The following is a 17950-nucleotide window of genomic DNA, read 5'->3' on the forward strand; positions in this document are numbered from 1 at the left end:
GAGGAACGTGTACCACTGAAACTGCTAAATACAAATCCCGATGGAAGCCGCAGGCCAGGAAGACCGAGAGCGAGATGGAAAGATGCAATTGAGTCTGATCTGAAAGTACTAGGAGTGAGCGACTGGAGAACGTTGGCGCGGAATAGGTCCGATTGGAGAAGATTGCTGGAAGAGGCCAAAACCAATAGTAGGTTGTAGTGCCCGCCTAAGTAAGTAAGTAAGTAAGTAAGTAAGTTAGGCTTGTTTTATGAACATTTCATGAAGTGTTGTAGAAGTTAAGTTGGTTGTAGAATGCATTAGAATTTTATAATAAATTAATCCAAAAATCTATTATATTTAAGCATGGATTATTTTAGGAATTTGTTGTTGTTGGAAATATAGGAAAATTTGGAGAAATGAGGAATATTCGTGAAAATAGGAAAAATCTCAGAAAAAAGGAAAATTCTGGAAAATAAGGAAAATATGAACCAACTTCACAGCTATGACATTTCAAGGATATTTTACAAAACTGAAAATAGGGCGCAAAGAATGAAGTACCGAAAAAAATGGTGGCGCCTCTACAGGCCAAGAGAGGTTTCCTAACAGAAGAGCTGAAGTGAAGCATAATTTATAAACATATCGGAGCTGACTTTCCAAGTGAATTCATTTTTGGAATGTTGTCATCACCAAACCGTCTTGCGACTAATATTGTTTCACCTTCTAAGATTAGGCACTCATGACGGGGACATATTTTTTCAAAGCTCCCCCAAGTTCTTTGTTTAAACTCAGTTTTCCCTTCAAAACACTCAACATAACCAAGGTAAATAAACATACTGAAGGTAACGCAAATCCGCAAGAACACACGGACCTCTACTTTCGGGTGAATATAATTTTTATAATGTTGGACACAAGTCGATTTGACTTTATTCTGTAGCACATGCAAAACTCAATACTAAACAATGCAGTTCCAACATAACAAATCTTATATTCGCCCGAAACTTGGGGTCCCTATTTCCCTATTTTCCAAAATTTTCCTTATTTTCAAGAATTTTCCTTTTTCTGCGATTTTCCTATTTTCACGAATTTTCCACATTTCCCCAAATTTTCCCATATTTCCAACAAAAAAAATTCTTAATTTCTTGATATTCCCTGAGGGTTTGCGTTGCCTTCGGCATGTTTACATACATTGTGCGCATTTGCATTACCTTCGTTTCAGAGAGTTGATAACAGATGGCGTTGTTCCCCGGGGAGGCGGTAGCAATGCATCTGATATCAACTGTATGGTGTTGAATGGTTCATTTTAAAGGTACTTATGATGAGGGGTTCTTTTCATAAACGAAATCGGACGCATTCTCACAGTGGAATTTTTATTTGTGACTGAAGCCAATTTTTTTTTTTATTCGTCGATGCTTGTATGGCTAGCGAGAGGTGATCGAAAACCGAAAACATACACTTTTCTTACAGAAATTTCTCGAGTTAGACGAAACGTACATGGTTGAGTGAGATGTCATAAGAAAGGTAATTTTATGTTGGTTCAGGGCAAATGATTTTATGGGGTTATGGAAGCATCTACGATGAAATATGAGAAGTTGAAATGTTAAAGTGTTAGTCACACAAGCTTCGAAGATTTTTTTTTTTGAAAGTGGTTTTGGCTTCTAAGGTCAGATGCCTGTCTGGGCACATATAAAAAAGTCCACTGTAAATTGCGTCCGATTTCAGTCGGCTGTTATTTGAAAGAATCCCTCGAAATCCTATTATGCAACAAATACTAGACAATACTTCAGAGCAGTGACGAAACTCTTTTCAATAATTTTTATTTTTAAATATTCAATAGTCAAAGAAAAAACACTTTTAATTAACCATTTATAGGTACAATCACGTCACGTAGTACTTACGTTGAAATTTATTGCCATTGTCAAAAATCTATTTTCAGAATGACAATAAGGAAAACGGAAAAAGAACTTCTATGCATACAATTGAAACCACTCTGACAATTTGTTCTTACCGAATGGGACTGAATATAATATCCCCTCTGCCTTTGGTCCATACCTCCATTATAAATACAAAACACACAGCATTTACAATTAATTAGGACTAATTTAATGCCCGACTGGTTGGCTATTTTTGGTGATAAATCATAAAGTTTGTGCAGCAATTGTTTCAAATGCTTTTTTGTGCTTTAAGTTTTATTTTAAATTTTATTTTCGATTTAATAATTTTCATAGAACATGGTCTGTGGTCTCTGTTTCTAGAAGATTGTTGCGAAATACACAATATTTTAATTACATAATAAAGTTTACGACACCGACATCATGATCGCAACTCGCACATATGGAAGATGGAATGGTTTAACCCTTCTATCCGACATTATCTATTATATCCCATTACATCATAATGTTTGGTAAAATAAGCCTCCAGGGCCTGCATATAAATCACGAGTATGTTGTGTTACGTATACACAATACAATTCTGTACAATGTCTCGTGGTTGCGTATATTCAACTCTGTTCATGATGAAAGTTATTGTGTGGAGCAGCAAAATAATATTTTTTATTTGCATAAAATGCATTGATGTCGGTCTATTAGTAAAACACAACAAACAATCGGTATCTGGGAAATTTGCTGTTTTTTCCTTTTATTAAAAGAAAATTGATCTCATCGAAAAACTAAAATTGAGCCTTCAGCAATCAAAAATGTTAACTCAAATTTTAATAGTTTCGATCAATTTTGAAATGAACGTAACATTGACGTAACTGAACGTTGACCTAAAATCCATATATATCAACCCACTTAAGTATAAAAGTCCCTTGGGAGCATGAAACAGTAAATAACGAAATTCAGCAAGACGATTTCTTCCCTTTTTCTTCATATTATCTTGCTCACACGTTAGTAAGTGAGCGTGATACGAGTTCACTGCTAAAACAGAAATATTTTTTTAGGGAGCGATAACGCACTTCTCTTCTAGAATTTAGGGTTCCGTGAAAAGTCTTAAGAAGAACTGATTTTGATGGAACAATAAGTCATAATGGAGTGCTTATTTGCACGGTTAACGGACAATGAGTCGTCAACAGAATGACTATCGTCGGTCAAAACTTCGTCAGGTTTGGTTCTCCAATGTGTATCAGAGTTAGAAACCGTATCTAGTGACACTGAGTCACTGAGCTTGCTTGGGTACCGGCACATTCTGGAATATTGGGGAACGAAAAGCCGATCAATTAACTAGCCAGCAATGGCCAGACACAGGTTTGATTAACGCTCTGATGAAGAAAAAAAACAGAAAGAATTTCTCCTATACAGGTCTGACTAGCTGCAGACAATCGATGGAATTTTTGGTTGGCTGCAATAGACCTGAACCAAATTTAATCAAAATTCTTTGCACCTCTGATTTCTCTTCGTATTTCACTTTTTTGGGTCATAGCAAACAACTTTTGTTCGAAGGGTAGGATGGCGTAGCGAATGCTTTCGGAAATAATGTAAAAAATTATTTGTGCTTCATCGATTTCCATACATTTTTACGAGGTAAGTGAAAGTGACGAAAATAAATCTCCTCATTATATGGAATCTGTTGATTGAATACGGTTTGTGGCAAGAATATAAACACTTTTTTGTATATGGAGACTCCAATGGGAAGATAGATTTGGTATAAAACCAGCTTTAAACACGTTCTGAACGTCAAAAAACGTCTACTTCTATTTCTACTTGATCCAAAGAGTTTTTTGTTGCTTTTGTCGCTTTTCGGATGCACAGGAACCCTCAGAACTTCACCGAAATACTCATACTTTTACCCATACTTTCAACTACCTGTAGCTCGTCACGGGTGCATTTTACCCCCATGTCAAACTATTTTTCCAGAAAGCACACACAATTGCCTTTTTAATAACACCTCACACGACCTTGTGCGTTTCGTGTAGCCGGTGAAATTTGCATAAGAAAAGTGCATGTTCTCGGTTTGCAATCACCTCTCGATAGCCACACTAGCATCGACGAATTAAACATAAAATATTTTTGGGTTTTAGGGACCAATACCTAACTATACTTGTAAATGCGTCCGATTTCGGCATGTCGTTTTTCAAAAGAATCCCTCTGACCCATTTCTTTTCCGGTCAAAATTTTTAGCTCGGACGCAGAATCCGTCACCTCTTAGCGATACGCTGTTATTTTGTATCTTACAGGACTTGCGTCACCTTCCCCCTTTGGTGTTTTTTTTTCTGTCTGATACAGCATAGGAAGAAAACTTTGTTTGATGTTTATTTTAATATACCGATCGTTAAGTATCTTTTGTTCAATAAAAATTACTTTAAAACAGAATGTTCCCATATTGTACCCTTTTTGACCGTCCAAAAAAAAATCGGAATATTTGTTCGTGTTCAACGGAAACATAACAATGATACCTCTCAGAACTTTGTTGGGTGGGATATAACTTGAGTGTTTTTGACAAACATACTTTCCGTATTTAAAAAAAATGATAAAACGTGAAGAGCCGCTTCCATCTTTGCTCCACAAAAAGCGGGGGTGTTTTAACAAGTTTCTGTAATGTCGACTGAATTGTTTTCATTGTCACACTTCTCAAGATATGGTAACTAGGGTAATTGTTTCACATCCTATGTTTGTATTCATCGGTTAGGTGTACCCGTGGGTAGATACAACTGTTAGCAGTTACACACATTTCAAGCTTTTACGATTAGGCGTTGCATTTTTACACATAACAAAAACAAGAACAGACCAAAATAGGTTACTTTCATCAGAATACGTTCATCAAAGTGGTGGCATTATAAAATTCTAAACCATTTCTTAACAGTACGTAGGCCTGACTGCCTCACTCGAAGCCTGATCAACATTATGGCGAAGGTTCACAAATCAAAGTATTTTGATATCGATAACATTTCGCAGAATTACACTTTAACTGGGTTGAGGACGATGGAAATAAATCACGGCGTACATTATAAATTGCCTTTGCTACAAAGAAAATGCTTTGAAAAGTCGTAGGGGGTAGGCGAATAAGAAAGCTGATATCGTCATACAGAATTTATAAAAGAAAGTTTTTGAAAAAAAGTTCTACGTACAGTTTAGTCTCAATATGTTCATATCCATAAAACATAATCGCATCAATATATTACCTTGACGACACATATTGGTTTTGGGTATTAAGTTTGTGCGAGCATACCTATCCCAATTTGATAACAACGTTGAGCCGTTTTATTAAAATAAAAATTTAAAAAAACATTTTTCGTAGCTTCGCTTCATAGAACATTGAAAGAATGAGAAGCTCGTAGTACAACGACAGTGGAGGATATAATATACATAATTCCGCAGCAGAATGAGATTATGGGAGGGGGATTCAACAACACAACATCGTCAACGGGCTTTTCGCCTAAATCAATGATAAAGACATTACTATGGAGATATTGGGGGGAAAACTACGCGAGCACTATTTCCTTCTATTGGTCAACAAAAGTAAATAGCACCTGTCCCAGTATTTGCTCGCGTAGTTTCCCCCTCGGCCCTCGCAAGACATATAACACAGACTGCATCAGATGTTTGTTGGAAGACGAGAAAAACGAAGTAGTCAATCGAGTAATCAACTGAAAAACTAAAAAGAAAATTTTGTTCATTCTATTTCAAACAGCCGACCAATTCAGTCAATAAAATTGTTTTATTTCAATCGAGCTAGAATCTTTATTCTTTCTACGCATACCACCACCAGCCAGATTCCAACAATATTATGGTGCTAATCATATCTTTGCCTTAAGTTAGACTCTGACTCAGATATTACCTAAACAGAGTTCATCGTACGTCAATGTGTCATTCTTCTGTCGTTGGAGTCAGCAAATTCTCCAACTGTCCAACTACCCAAAGCTTGGCTGTGCTTCTAAGCGTCACTTTTCTGCTATACATTGGAGAAGAATCTCATCTGAAATTGTCCCCATCGGGATTTGAACCCCAGCATTCTTTGTGGAAGGCTAGCATGTTACTGAGTCTTCACTTAGGGAGAGCTTAGTGGGACGAGCAACTTTAAAAATTTGTGATGGACGCAGAAAGCTATCGGTATTAATGAACGGAATTAAGTCCGGCCGCGATTAAAGCTGGATGAAAAGTTTCTCTAAACTGACATCCACATTTTCTTTCGCTTTAAGTTTTACGCTCTCGTTAAGTTTGCCATTTTCGGATGTGCTGTGTGGTTCAAAAGTTTTAATGTTATTCAAAGTCAAGTACGAACGATGTGAATATATGCAAAAAGCACCAGAACGGAAACGAAAAATTCACGCATTCCTAATGGGAATGACAACGATTAAAATGAAATTCAAGCGAAAATGTTCGTCTCATAACCATTTTCCACCACATTAATATTCTCTGCGTAATTAATGCAAATGTGTTTTTCTTGCTCCACACATTTGCTACGGGAGAGGAAGCATTTCATCATAATCAGACCAAACATGCACTCAATTCACCCCCCATTGAAAAGTTTAGCTTTTATGCACAATAGCCTTTTATGGAGCCAATGCACGGTGGCTTACATTTTACTGTATAAAAATCTGAATAGATTAACGTGCGGTTCTATCGAGTTTATTGTTCAGCCATGGGAAAGTCTTTGTTTATTGTGAAGATTTTCGTAAATTTACATTTCAGTAAAATCAATGTTATAACTCCTACTCCTCATTTAAGTGAACAAGAGTTGTATTGTGGTATTCGAGAGTTTCAAGAATGTCTGATGTAACCGTATGTTTACAATTTGATGCTGTTATTTGGACTTCTCTAATTTATTTCTAAATGATTACAAACAATCATTAGCAATTTCACTAAGAAATCACCAATTTTAGTGTATTTTGTTAGAGAAATTCGGTGAAATTCAGAGAAATAACTCTTAATAACACTGGGCGACGATTCTCAAAGGTGGCCTCACAGTCATCCGTTTTCATTCCGTCAGTGTACGTGACAGTTGTCACTTCAAACAATATGCTCTATTGTTGAAATGCCAACTGTCATGTAAACGGAGACAAAACGGAATGAAAACGTATGACTGTGAATTCAGACTTATTCTTCAAAAACAATAGAAATATCACGCTTTGAATGTGAATTCACATACAAAAATTCAAATTTTCGACATAAGTACGACACTAGATTGACTGCTCACTTCGGTGCTAAAATGCTCAAAATTGAAACTTTTGGTGTTGGTGGACATGATGGTTATTTGTCACGGAAATTCTTTTAACGCCCTAAAACTACAACGTCATCGACTTACCTACTTTCTTTGAAATTGATCAAAATCTCGTTATCGTACAATCCAGGGCCTATTTTAGGAAATTAAATTATCGGAATTTCCAAAAATTGGTGAATTTTGGTCTCTATTTCTAATCGTATAAAATACCTAGGTGAATATAGTGTGGAGGTAATGTCAATATCATATATAACCGAATCAGATGTGCGGTGGAAAAACAAAAAATATTAGAAGTCGGGCCATCTGTTGTGAGATATTGAAAATATTTTGTCAAACACAAGAAAATCTCAGTTAGCCACTTAAAAAAAAGATGTCATTGGCACCGAACTTATGTGTTAGACCGCACGTGTGAATGGCATTACCTCCACACTTATCTACCTTGTAAAATACCATGCGAACGTAATCGATTTAGCTTAAAAACATAAAAAAAAACTTCAGCACTCCCACAGTGTCCTACTTTGTCCTACTTTTTGGAAATTCGTCCTACTTTCCTGCGTAGGACAAAGTTGTTAATCAAATGCATGCTATTGAATGAACTCCATAGTCGAATAGATGTGCAACAGTTTACTAAAGAAACAGTAAATCTCGCGAGAAAAAGTCACCTCATTTGTATTCCTTTTACAACTCATTGCAAAGTTTTGTAGAGACCTCCCCCACTTCTCTATCATTTGTGTTGGATTTTTTAAGATCTTACTGGATGTAAAGTTCATTTTTTGCAAAACTTTGACTGTCTTTGGCTTCGCTGCTAGAGAGATCATTGGCGTTGCCGTTCCTGATACAAATTTTGTTTACGTTTTACCACTGATTTTTCGTAATACTTTCTCTATAACGAACACAATCGTTCCAATGAACTAAATGCTTCCAAAACTTGATTTCAAAACCATAGATAAACTCTCATTGAGCTTTGTATTCGTGTGAAATAAATAAGTCTTCGGTTGCTACAATTTTGCTAACTATTTAGCAAGATTAAGTACTGATTTTTGGCCCAAGTAAGAATTTCGTAATTTTTTTTGGAAAGATTTACAATTCCATTGTCAGCTGCAGACGTAGAGACGATTGTATCTTCAGTTTTAAAGATCAGTAGCGTGATATTTAAGCAACATTTGTATTCTTGAATGATTTTCGTTCGTTCATGATTTTCTCAATTCAATTAACTAACTTACTGATGGTCAAGAATACTGAGTCGTATGGTTAATTTTGTTGAATACCAGTGTCAATAAAGGATTTGCTTTTTCAGACACCAATCAACTTAGAGAATTTTTCTTCAAAAAAAAGTGATTCGTTTTACAGAGCCTAGTCACTTTGTATTGCTATTGATAGAAAATCGAAATTTTGATTAGGACGACTGACACTACTGAGATGCGGGAAAGCAGGAAAATATGCAGTTTTTCTTGATTTCTCACCAATAGCTTCACCAATAGTTTTACTTTTACAGTAAGCACATTTATGGATGTTTAGATTCAAAAATGGTATGCGATATGTCAAATATGACAAAATATTTAATTTTTAAGAAAATCGAGTCTGTACTTACAACAGTAGTTATTGGTGAGAAATCAAGAAAAACTGCATATTTTCCTACTTTTCCTGTTTCCCGCATCTCCCAGAAAAATTAGTGAATGATCTTTTTATCTTATTAGTCTGGAAGTATGTTAAAACAGCTAAAAATGTATTCGTGTTCATTATCACTTCTCTTTATTAATATCTGATTCTGATTTACATTTACATAACAAAAGATTATGATATTTTATCAACAATATATTCACTTAAATCTATTTTAATTTATTTATTTAAATTTTAATTTGGTTAACACATCTCCGCATTTAAAACTGCGAAGTCTTTTTATTTGATTTTTTTTGAAATTATTTTTTTCTTCTTATATTTTACTAAAAATAGCCTAATAGAGTAATAGTTAAAATGTAACATTGTTGCAATTAATTTCATAATTATCTAGTTTTTAAACGTCCTATCTATAAATATGTTTTATGATTAAAAATCTATTTTAATTTTTGAGACTTTTAAAATCGTTAATTGGTTACTCACATTTTTATTTTAAATATTTATTTTGATTATATATTAGTTTGACTAACGAACATTAATTAGTATGCTATGCAACTGTCTTCACCTTTTCGATCATATTCAATAATTTCCTTTTTATAAAAAATATTTTATTTAACTTCCAATTTCGTGTTTTAGTAATATTTTATATGCCTAATTGGTGCCATACAGCGTACGGCGTACATGTGATGCCATTTATTTACTTGATCATAATAAAGCAACACACAAGAAGCAACACAAAATCAATTTGGTTTAACTGCATTACATTTTGGAAAGTTTTTCCGATTTTTTTTTGTCTTTGACAGCATTATGTTACTATTACATCACATTAAACATGCAATCTTTGAAAATTCACAGTTTTCCTATAAGTTCCATATAGCCACAATACTCTGAGAAGTATTTAGCTATACTAGATATTCGCTTTTGCACAAACTGAACCAGATTTAACAATTTCCCCTTTAATTTGATTTCCACATCTTCCACATTATATTTACTTCCGCAATGCAAACATAAAACGAATTGTGGTACCAAACCAAACAACGGAATATACGGAATATGTGGAAATCGCTCTTTGAAGTGAAATTTTATCTTGGTAAAGTATGGCTTGTTTATGTTTGGTTATGTTATGTACAAACAGTGGGTATATAATGTTACAAACAAAATTCTCGCATGGACAGCAAATTAATTATGGCGTGTGACATTCAAAACAAATTGCACCGATATATGAGTCTGAATACCAAATGACAACGTTTCACAATCTCAACGCTACGGTAAAACGTTATAGGGTAAAAACACCAGTATTCGGCATGGTTTAGAAATTCGGCCAAAAAAGAGTTTCATTGTTCTAAACAATAGATGGCCGAATTTCTAAACCGTGTCGAATGCTGGTGTTCTTACCCTAGGATAGAAACCATCTGGTTCACGACATATTTTATGAAACAAACGTACTGCTGAAGCGGATAACGTCTCGAAGTTATGTTGATTTTCTTAATCACAATCGCAAATAAATCTTGTCAAATCGAACAATATCATTTAATTTGTATTAAAAGTGCAGAGAGCTCAATTTCCCAAAAGAAAATTATCTGGACCGATTGAAACACCAATTACTGTTTTAATTGTCGTCGTTTTTGTGCCACTCATTGCTTGGAATCTCAATTCTGTTATGGGGCTCAATTAATTTCATTAAACATTCCACGAAATAAACCATTTTATTAAAATCATTTCAATAATGCTGAATAACATGCACGTAATAATAAAGCGTAATGCACCACCCATCAGGGGCTCATTTAGACTGGTGGTGTTTATTATTTAAATACAAATGTTGTCACTGGAAAACTGTGAATTTAACATTTAATTAATCTGAATTTTGTATAGTTAAAGAGGAGCAATCACAATCGTTCATTTAAATTTTAAATTATATTGCAAAACCAGAAGTGAGGGATGTATTCCTCGCCTTCAGATCAAATTATAAACTTCCCACACGCCTAAAAAAATATCCCAGCATCTCTTGTGGACTTGTACTATTATCCCCGAGCTGCATACAACGATTTTCACAAAAAAGGCAACGAAAGTTTCATTTCTCGTCCCTGAGTTGTGAAATAGTCATTTATGCAACCCCGAGTCGAATCGCGAAATTTTCTAGCGCACCAACTCTCTCACGCATAAAGACTGTACATGGTAGCTGTAAGGGTCTTTTTTAAATCAATTGGTTCTGCAGAGAATATACACTGAGAAAAAGGATTACGGCTGACACGTATGAAGTGTGATAAGGAAGTTATACGCCAGACACGTATGCGTGCTAGTGCTAACAAGTGACATGTTTCTTACCTTAGTCATCGTATATCGTCAAAAACCTTCCACTACAAACTTTTAATATTATAGTTAAGCAGCTTGAAAAATGAATAGACGAGATTGACGAATGTCATTTTGGTTTTCATGGAACCGCGATGGGAGAAAAATACTGAATGAAAACGAATGTGCTATTAAAAATGGAGAAAATCTTTTTCATACATAAATAATGTGACGTCACACGCATTGGAATACCAGCCGAGAGGCGCCGCTTATCATTTCTTTGTTTGGTAAAGTTAAAATAACCATGAGATTGTGTTATCAAAATGCAAGTCATGCCAAAAGAAAAACTGCGATTTCGGCTGGATTCACATGAATCACACATTTGGCAGCAATATGCGATAGTCATTACCAACAATGCACAACATATTTTTCTAAAATTAGAAAGCTAAGACTTCAAAATAACTACCGACGATGCCAGTATCTAATAATTGGAAATAGCTTTGTGGATTTGAATTTAAACAATAAAGTTGGGGCAAGTTATTTTTAGGCAGCGTAAAACACTATTCTAAAGAAGAAATCGTTCTACGGCATGCCTGTAAAATGTACCAATTATTTTAGAAGTTCATTTAAACATCGAAACGTACAGCCGCCCATGAAAAAACTTTAAAATGGTGAACCTACATTTTCGATTTCACACTGTTTTAAGATACTCTGTTGATCGAAAATGTGACCAAATATATGGTTCTAACGTGCAGAGCAGATCAAACAATTTTTTTGCTTATCACGGCTACAAATAATTTTTATAAAATAATCTACACAAACGTACGTACTCGCTTAGAATAATGTTCTGCATCGAAAAGGTCGAAATGCCGCAACTCTGTTGCTTATACCTCTCATGGAAACTACAACGGATGTCTGTTCTACTTTAAGCTGTGCTTATAACTCTTATAGTGTTAACCAGTGGATATTAGACTGCAGGTTGTCCATTATGTACGCATTAACGTACTTATATATACATTTCACCACTCTACGAGTGAATGGCTGCAAATAATTAATTCTGAAGTGTTTGCATACCCATTACACAATGAATGGAATCATTGAAACATTACGAAATTAGGTTGAACCTATGTTATAATCTGATTAAATAATTTGTGGCTACCATAATAGTCTTGTCCAAAGCTTAGATTAAAAAGCAGCTTCGATACAAGGTTATACTCTACAGTGAAATGCTTAAACGATTTCGAAGGCGTGGTACATAATCCATAACGTCTAAATAAAGATTTTGGACAAGATATGGTAACAACAGATACATCGAGAGAAACACTTTTGCACCATAGATAATGAGAGTTAATCGTTCTATGCAGATTGCGTAGATTACATCCTTTTGTACCTTTTTATTTTACCAGGTGTGGCGTTGCAACCACACTTGGCAAAATATAAAGTTCCAAACAATTATCAAGCTAATAAAATGAGCCTTAAAAGGCCCATCATTGGGAAATGACAGGACAGTTTCCCGAAAATGTATGGAAAATTTTATCACAAAAATGCACCGAAAAAATTCAAAGAAACTCACCTCTTATGCTTGCCATTGTATTCGGGCATAGTCTCTTTAGGTCGCCAAGGCATATTTGAACACTAAAACGCTTTTTACTCGATGCAAAAACAAAAAGTTTTTTTTGTTTTGTCGCGACAAAAACACAGAAAATATTTCGACACAACTGTGACACTCCGCTACTATAAGTACTAGAATCAATGTTTGCTGTGTTCACTTCGGCGGTAAAATATTTTCATTCAAAAAAGTGTCGGACATTTAAAAACAATCATCAAACGGTTGACAAAGGGAGAGCATTTATTAAAAATTTAGCCTCTCGTAAGACTGCGCTGAGCGTAAATAAATGTTCGTTCCTCTTTAGTAAGCTAAGAAGACTTCGCGAAGTCTAATTATGCCACCTCTTTGAATAAAAATATCGGCTGAGGTCGAATAATTCTCTGCTGAGCTCTAATAATTCTTCGCTGAGCTTTAACAAACCTCCGCTGAGCTCTAATAATTCTCCGCTAGGCTTCAGGAAGTGTCCGTTAGGCCTAAGCAAGTTGCAGGAAGACTTAATGGAGCGGATCGGACACTCAGCGGAGATCTGCCAAAGCTAAGTGGAGTCTTATTAAATCATAGCAACAATTATTAGGTATCCGCTGATGCTTATTGAGTGTTCGCTTAGCTTCATTGCCTTACTACAACGTGCTAAGGTCTGACGGACTCTTACTGAAGCCTAGCGGAGAATTATTAGAACTCATTAGAGGTTTGTCAAAGCTCAGAGGAGAATTATTCGACCTCAGCCGATATTTTTATTCAAAGAGTTGGCATAATTAGACTCAGCGAAGTCTTGTTAGTTTACTAAAGAAGTGGGAGATGTTACAATTTTAATAAATGTCTACCATCGTTGAAGTGTCGGACACTTTTTTGAATGAAAATATTTTACCGCCGAAGTGAACAAACACAGCAAACATTCATTCTAGTCCTTATAATAACGTAGTGTCACAGTTGTGTCGAAATATTTGCTGTGTTTTATCGCGACAAAACAAAAAACAAAATTTTGTTTTTGCATCGAGTAAAAAGTGTTTTAGTGTTTAAATATGCCTTGGGGACATGAAGAGACGGTGCACGAATACAATGGAAAGCATAAGAGGTGAGTTTCTTTGAATTTTTTCGGTGAATTTTTGTGACAAAATTTTCCATACATTTTCGGGAAACTGTCCTGTCATTGCCCAATGACGGGCCTTACGCTCAATGAAGTAATGACTTTCCCGTGAGTAAAATAATGTATGCACGTCTTACCCAAAAATAAATTAAATTAAAAGTGAGTAGAGTTCACTCGACCGAGGGGTTAGTGACTTCTTAAAACCGTGTGACACCCCACCCGATTGACTATTTCCTTAGTAACTTCCGGTTTTGTTTTTTAAGCTTTACATTTACTTTTTTCTATAACATTTCCTGGACATGCCCTTTTAAAAGTGTTACACCATTTCCTACAGTCGGTAAGCCTTCAACGTTTATTTTTAATTAAATGTGTATATAACAGCTTTTTGTCAATGTAAAATATTAAAAAAAAATAGAGAGTTCATTTCAAGACAGGGCCCATTTTTAGGGATCCAATTGTTATCGGGTAATCTGGCACACGAAGCAAAAATATGACATTACTAAATTCCATTTCTCACAATCTCGCACACGCAAATTTAATGCTTTAAATATTTGTTAGCTCTGTCATCAACTTAACTATCCCTTTTACGAAATTTTACTGAAGTAAAACTGTGTGCGAGTTCACCTTTTACGTAGTTGACAATTTCGTTATATTTGGACGGTGTGCCAAATTACCTCCACGCCATCCAATTCCATAATATTACTAGATATTCTAAGGAATTCACGAATTTCTGTTAAAGAATTTATAGGAAGTTTATGGAGGTAAATTCCTAAAAATAGGCCCTGTTCCAAGATTAACGTACTCAACAGTAGCCATAGTTGCTAAATCTTTTCTGATAAATTTTTATTTGAATTTTATTGCAGCTCATATTTGCAAAATAATTTTTAACTCAAGGGGATTACCAATCTGATGGGGATGTTGACAAACATAAATCACATCACTTTATGAATGTTACGGTCTTTTATTTTAGTTGCAAAAAAATGTTAAAACTCACATTTTCAATTATAATTGCTAAATGTGTGTCAACAAGCTATTTGTGACAGCGAAACAACAATTCGAGGAACTGACTTCACTGTAATATTTGTCCACTTAAAAAATGTGTTCATGACACGAAACTACCCTCCTAAACATCTGCCACAATTTCGCCACTTACCTACTTTCAAGGTCCAACAGCAATTTGAAAAAAAAAAACAATGAATGATAGATCAGTAATAAAAGACAATGTGTCGCTTCAATCCTATACGTTTGTCACATGTGATTTTCCATTCAAAACGATAAAAAATTGCATTAACAGAGCTATCTCAACATGCAATGGTAATATTTTTAATAAAAATGCAAACGACCATAATGTGAAGGTATATACGAAAATTCCTCTATTACGGTCGTCTACTGAAACTGCATCATCTGTGGATTATTTTCATTTCCCTTAAGATCAAAGTTTAACAACAGATTGCATTATGTGTACAGTGCTTTGGTGCTGGTGCATCCACCCACATGCATGTGGGTGTGCGGAATCTTTTTTATCATTTATTCGCATTGCTGGAAGCTGCAACTTTATCATACGAGTATAACGAAAATTGATGGTCAAACTAACTAACTTTATTACAGCTGGAAAATATCCTAGTTGTAAGCGTTTTATGGACTATTACGAGTCAGTAATATATTCAGGGTAAAATCGATTGTAAACTCTACAAAATAACTGACTTCCCATTCGTAGTACGTAATGGCAATTACGAAAATATTTAAATAACAATTATTTAATGTCACGACAAATTTCTCAACTAAATGTTCTTATTTACCATATTTACCACGGGTAACCATTGCAATTATTACGCTTTTATTGCTTTAGCCAACTGAAAAACTGTTTTGCATTTTATGATGATTTTTCCTCTGGTGCTCATGAAATATTTTAAACCGAATCTTTTTAACGTTAATTTATTAGCTGTTATTAACAATAAAACCCGTCCGTCACCATCATAACATGGCTTGAGGCAAGTGATTACACTTTTTATAATGTGTAGTGTATTAGTTGTAATAGGTTTAAGGTATTTTCACCATTCACGGGCTGGTGCACACAGGTTCATAAAAGAATGAATGTTGAGAACAACTTGAACACTCTTTATGTACGCTGTTTTAAAATAAATATACACTAAAGAGTGAGCGGTGAGTGGACGTTTCCATAGCAGGTCTAAGTTTCCACTCTACTTACGTAGTGATAAAGAGTACTGACTAGAACTAACTTATGATTTTTCAGATAATAATTTTCGTATCAAATTAAGGCCGTTGATAATCGCTCGGACGTGCGAATAGCACAATAGCGTGAAACATAAGATTCTGTCCTGATAATACTAACGAAGGCTCAAAAAAACATGTAAATTAGATGAATGAACAACCAAAGTGTAATGTTGTCAAATTTTGTTGTTATTGTAAAAGTGGGCGAAGGTTTATGGCTGAAGCTGGCGCTTGGCGTAAAAATCTCTTTTGTAGGAGAAAGCACAAACTCCTTGTGACACATTTTGTAAAAGGAAGCATAAGCTCCTTGTGTTTCATTTTAAAAAAAGGGGATCAGTTACATTTTGTCAAATAGATTAATACTTTCCTTCATTTCAGTAATAATATTTTCAAACCGAGCGACATTGGTTAATGTTTACAAAAGTTAAATCCTCGGTTTAATCTATTTTCAAAGTTTTTAGAAGTTTCTGGAATAAAAAACTTCCTTTTTTCGCGCGTAAGTGACTATCTGCACGCGTGTGCGAATAGTGTGTTTATTATAGTAGATTATTCACCTCTGTCCACATGTTTATTTAGACACTTGGGGAGTTATTGCATGAGCCGAAGGCGAAATAATAACACTTTTTCACTGCTATTATTTCACCTAGGTAGATAAAAAATATTTAAAAAAAACATTCGCTCACAGGCTCATAGTTTTATAAGATGCTATTCGCACGCGCGGGCAAATCACTCCATTAAATTTATCATCTTTCAGCTAGATTGATATGAAAAAGTTGAAGGAAATCAGTTCACTTGACAGAAGTGTGTTCAGACTTCTGTCTGTTGAGATGTGAATCCACTTTAACATTATCATAAGCTCAAACGGAACTTCAAGACGTATTCATTACAAACGTTACAAACGTTTTCTTATTGATGTTTTAAACATTTCGATTTGATAGGAATCAATCAAATATGTCCAAAAAATTATCAATAAAACACATCTGCCTCGACATCTGCTCATTGGCATTCAAATCTCTTCGAATGTTGATACAATATAGGAAATAAGATTGAATACAGAAACATTGCATCTGCCAGAATAGTCAGAAATTCCATTCCCAGGCTTGGGAGCAAGAAGAGTTGAATATACATGACGGGATGCAGATCTCATTCTTGCCATGATATCGTTGAGACAGAGTCCCTGCCCAGTTTTGGAAGAATGATCGAATTCCAACCAATCATGAAGAAACATTTTTCCAGAGATATTCCTTACTATCTCTTTGGGCTTCCCCAGTCAATATCAAGCCTATTTAAACACCTTTCCCCAGGCATTTCGGGGATTCAGTTAGTTGTCTTACAAAAACAATTTCATGATTTCTTCATGTCTTCCACTGCTTATAGGTTGTCTTGCGGCACCGTTCAAAGAGGCAAAGATCCCAATTGCAAGCTTTATGGTCAGATGAAAGTGTTTACTATCGCAAAATATGTAAACAACTTCACCTGGCCTTAAGTAAATCCCCTCTTTCCGCGAAGTGTGACCAGCTTTATGAAAATTCTTTTACTTTTTTGTAATCCAGTATTAACAAATGTTAATGATAATGGCTGAAATATAATTGTTTTTGTTGTGTAAAGTGCATACAAATATCCGATATGCATCTAAAAAGGAATTACAGTGATTAATGGGGCAGATATAATCCACATATGTCGACGAAAAATTCCGTAATAACCCTTATTGCAGCGATGGACTGGCAATTTTTAATCTGTGTCGTAATCATTTATGTGAAATATAATGTGTAACAGCACCAGTGCATAATTGGCGAATGAATAATTTATTTCCATTCCGATTATCAACCAGTGAACCATTAAGCAAATGGACGATTTTTGTAGGAAAAAAGTATAGGAAAATGCAGGTGCTTTAGTGTTATTTGGTTACACAAAACTGTGCAATTACACTTTGCCAATGGAAATTGAATTGGAAAACTGGCATGATTCTGTCAATAGTGTAG

The 17950-nt window shown here is 34.9% G+C and overlaps 1 long non-coding RNA gene across 1 annotated transcript in view; it reads left to right on the forward strand.

Moving 5' to 3' along the window:
• LOC119077798 overlaps window positions 1-17950 on the forward strand; it is a 24933-nt gene continuing 6983 nt past the window's right edge. Inside the window, exons 1-2 of the long non-coding RNA XR_005087873.1 lie at window positions 1-221; window positions 281-283. This is a non-coding gene — a long non-coding RNA (uncharacterized LOC119077798). The remainder of the gene's footprint in view (window positions 222-280; window positions 284-17950) is intronic.

This window comes from Bradysia coprophila, unplaced genomic scaffold, assembly GCF_014529535.1.
Source record: "Bradysia coprophila strain Holo2 unplaced genomic scaffold, BU_Bcop_v1 contig_24, whole genome shotgun sequence".
Classification (NCBI taxonomy): Eukaryota; Metazoa; Arthropoda; class Insecta; order Diptera; family Sciaridae; genus Bradysia; species Bradysia coprophila.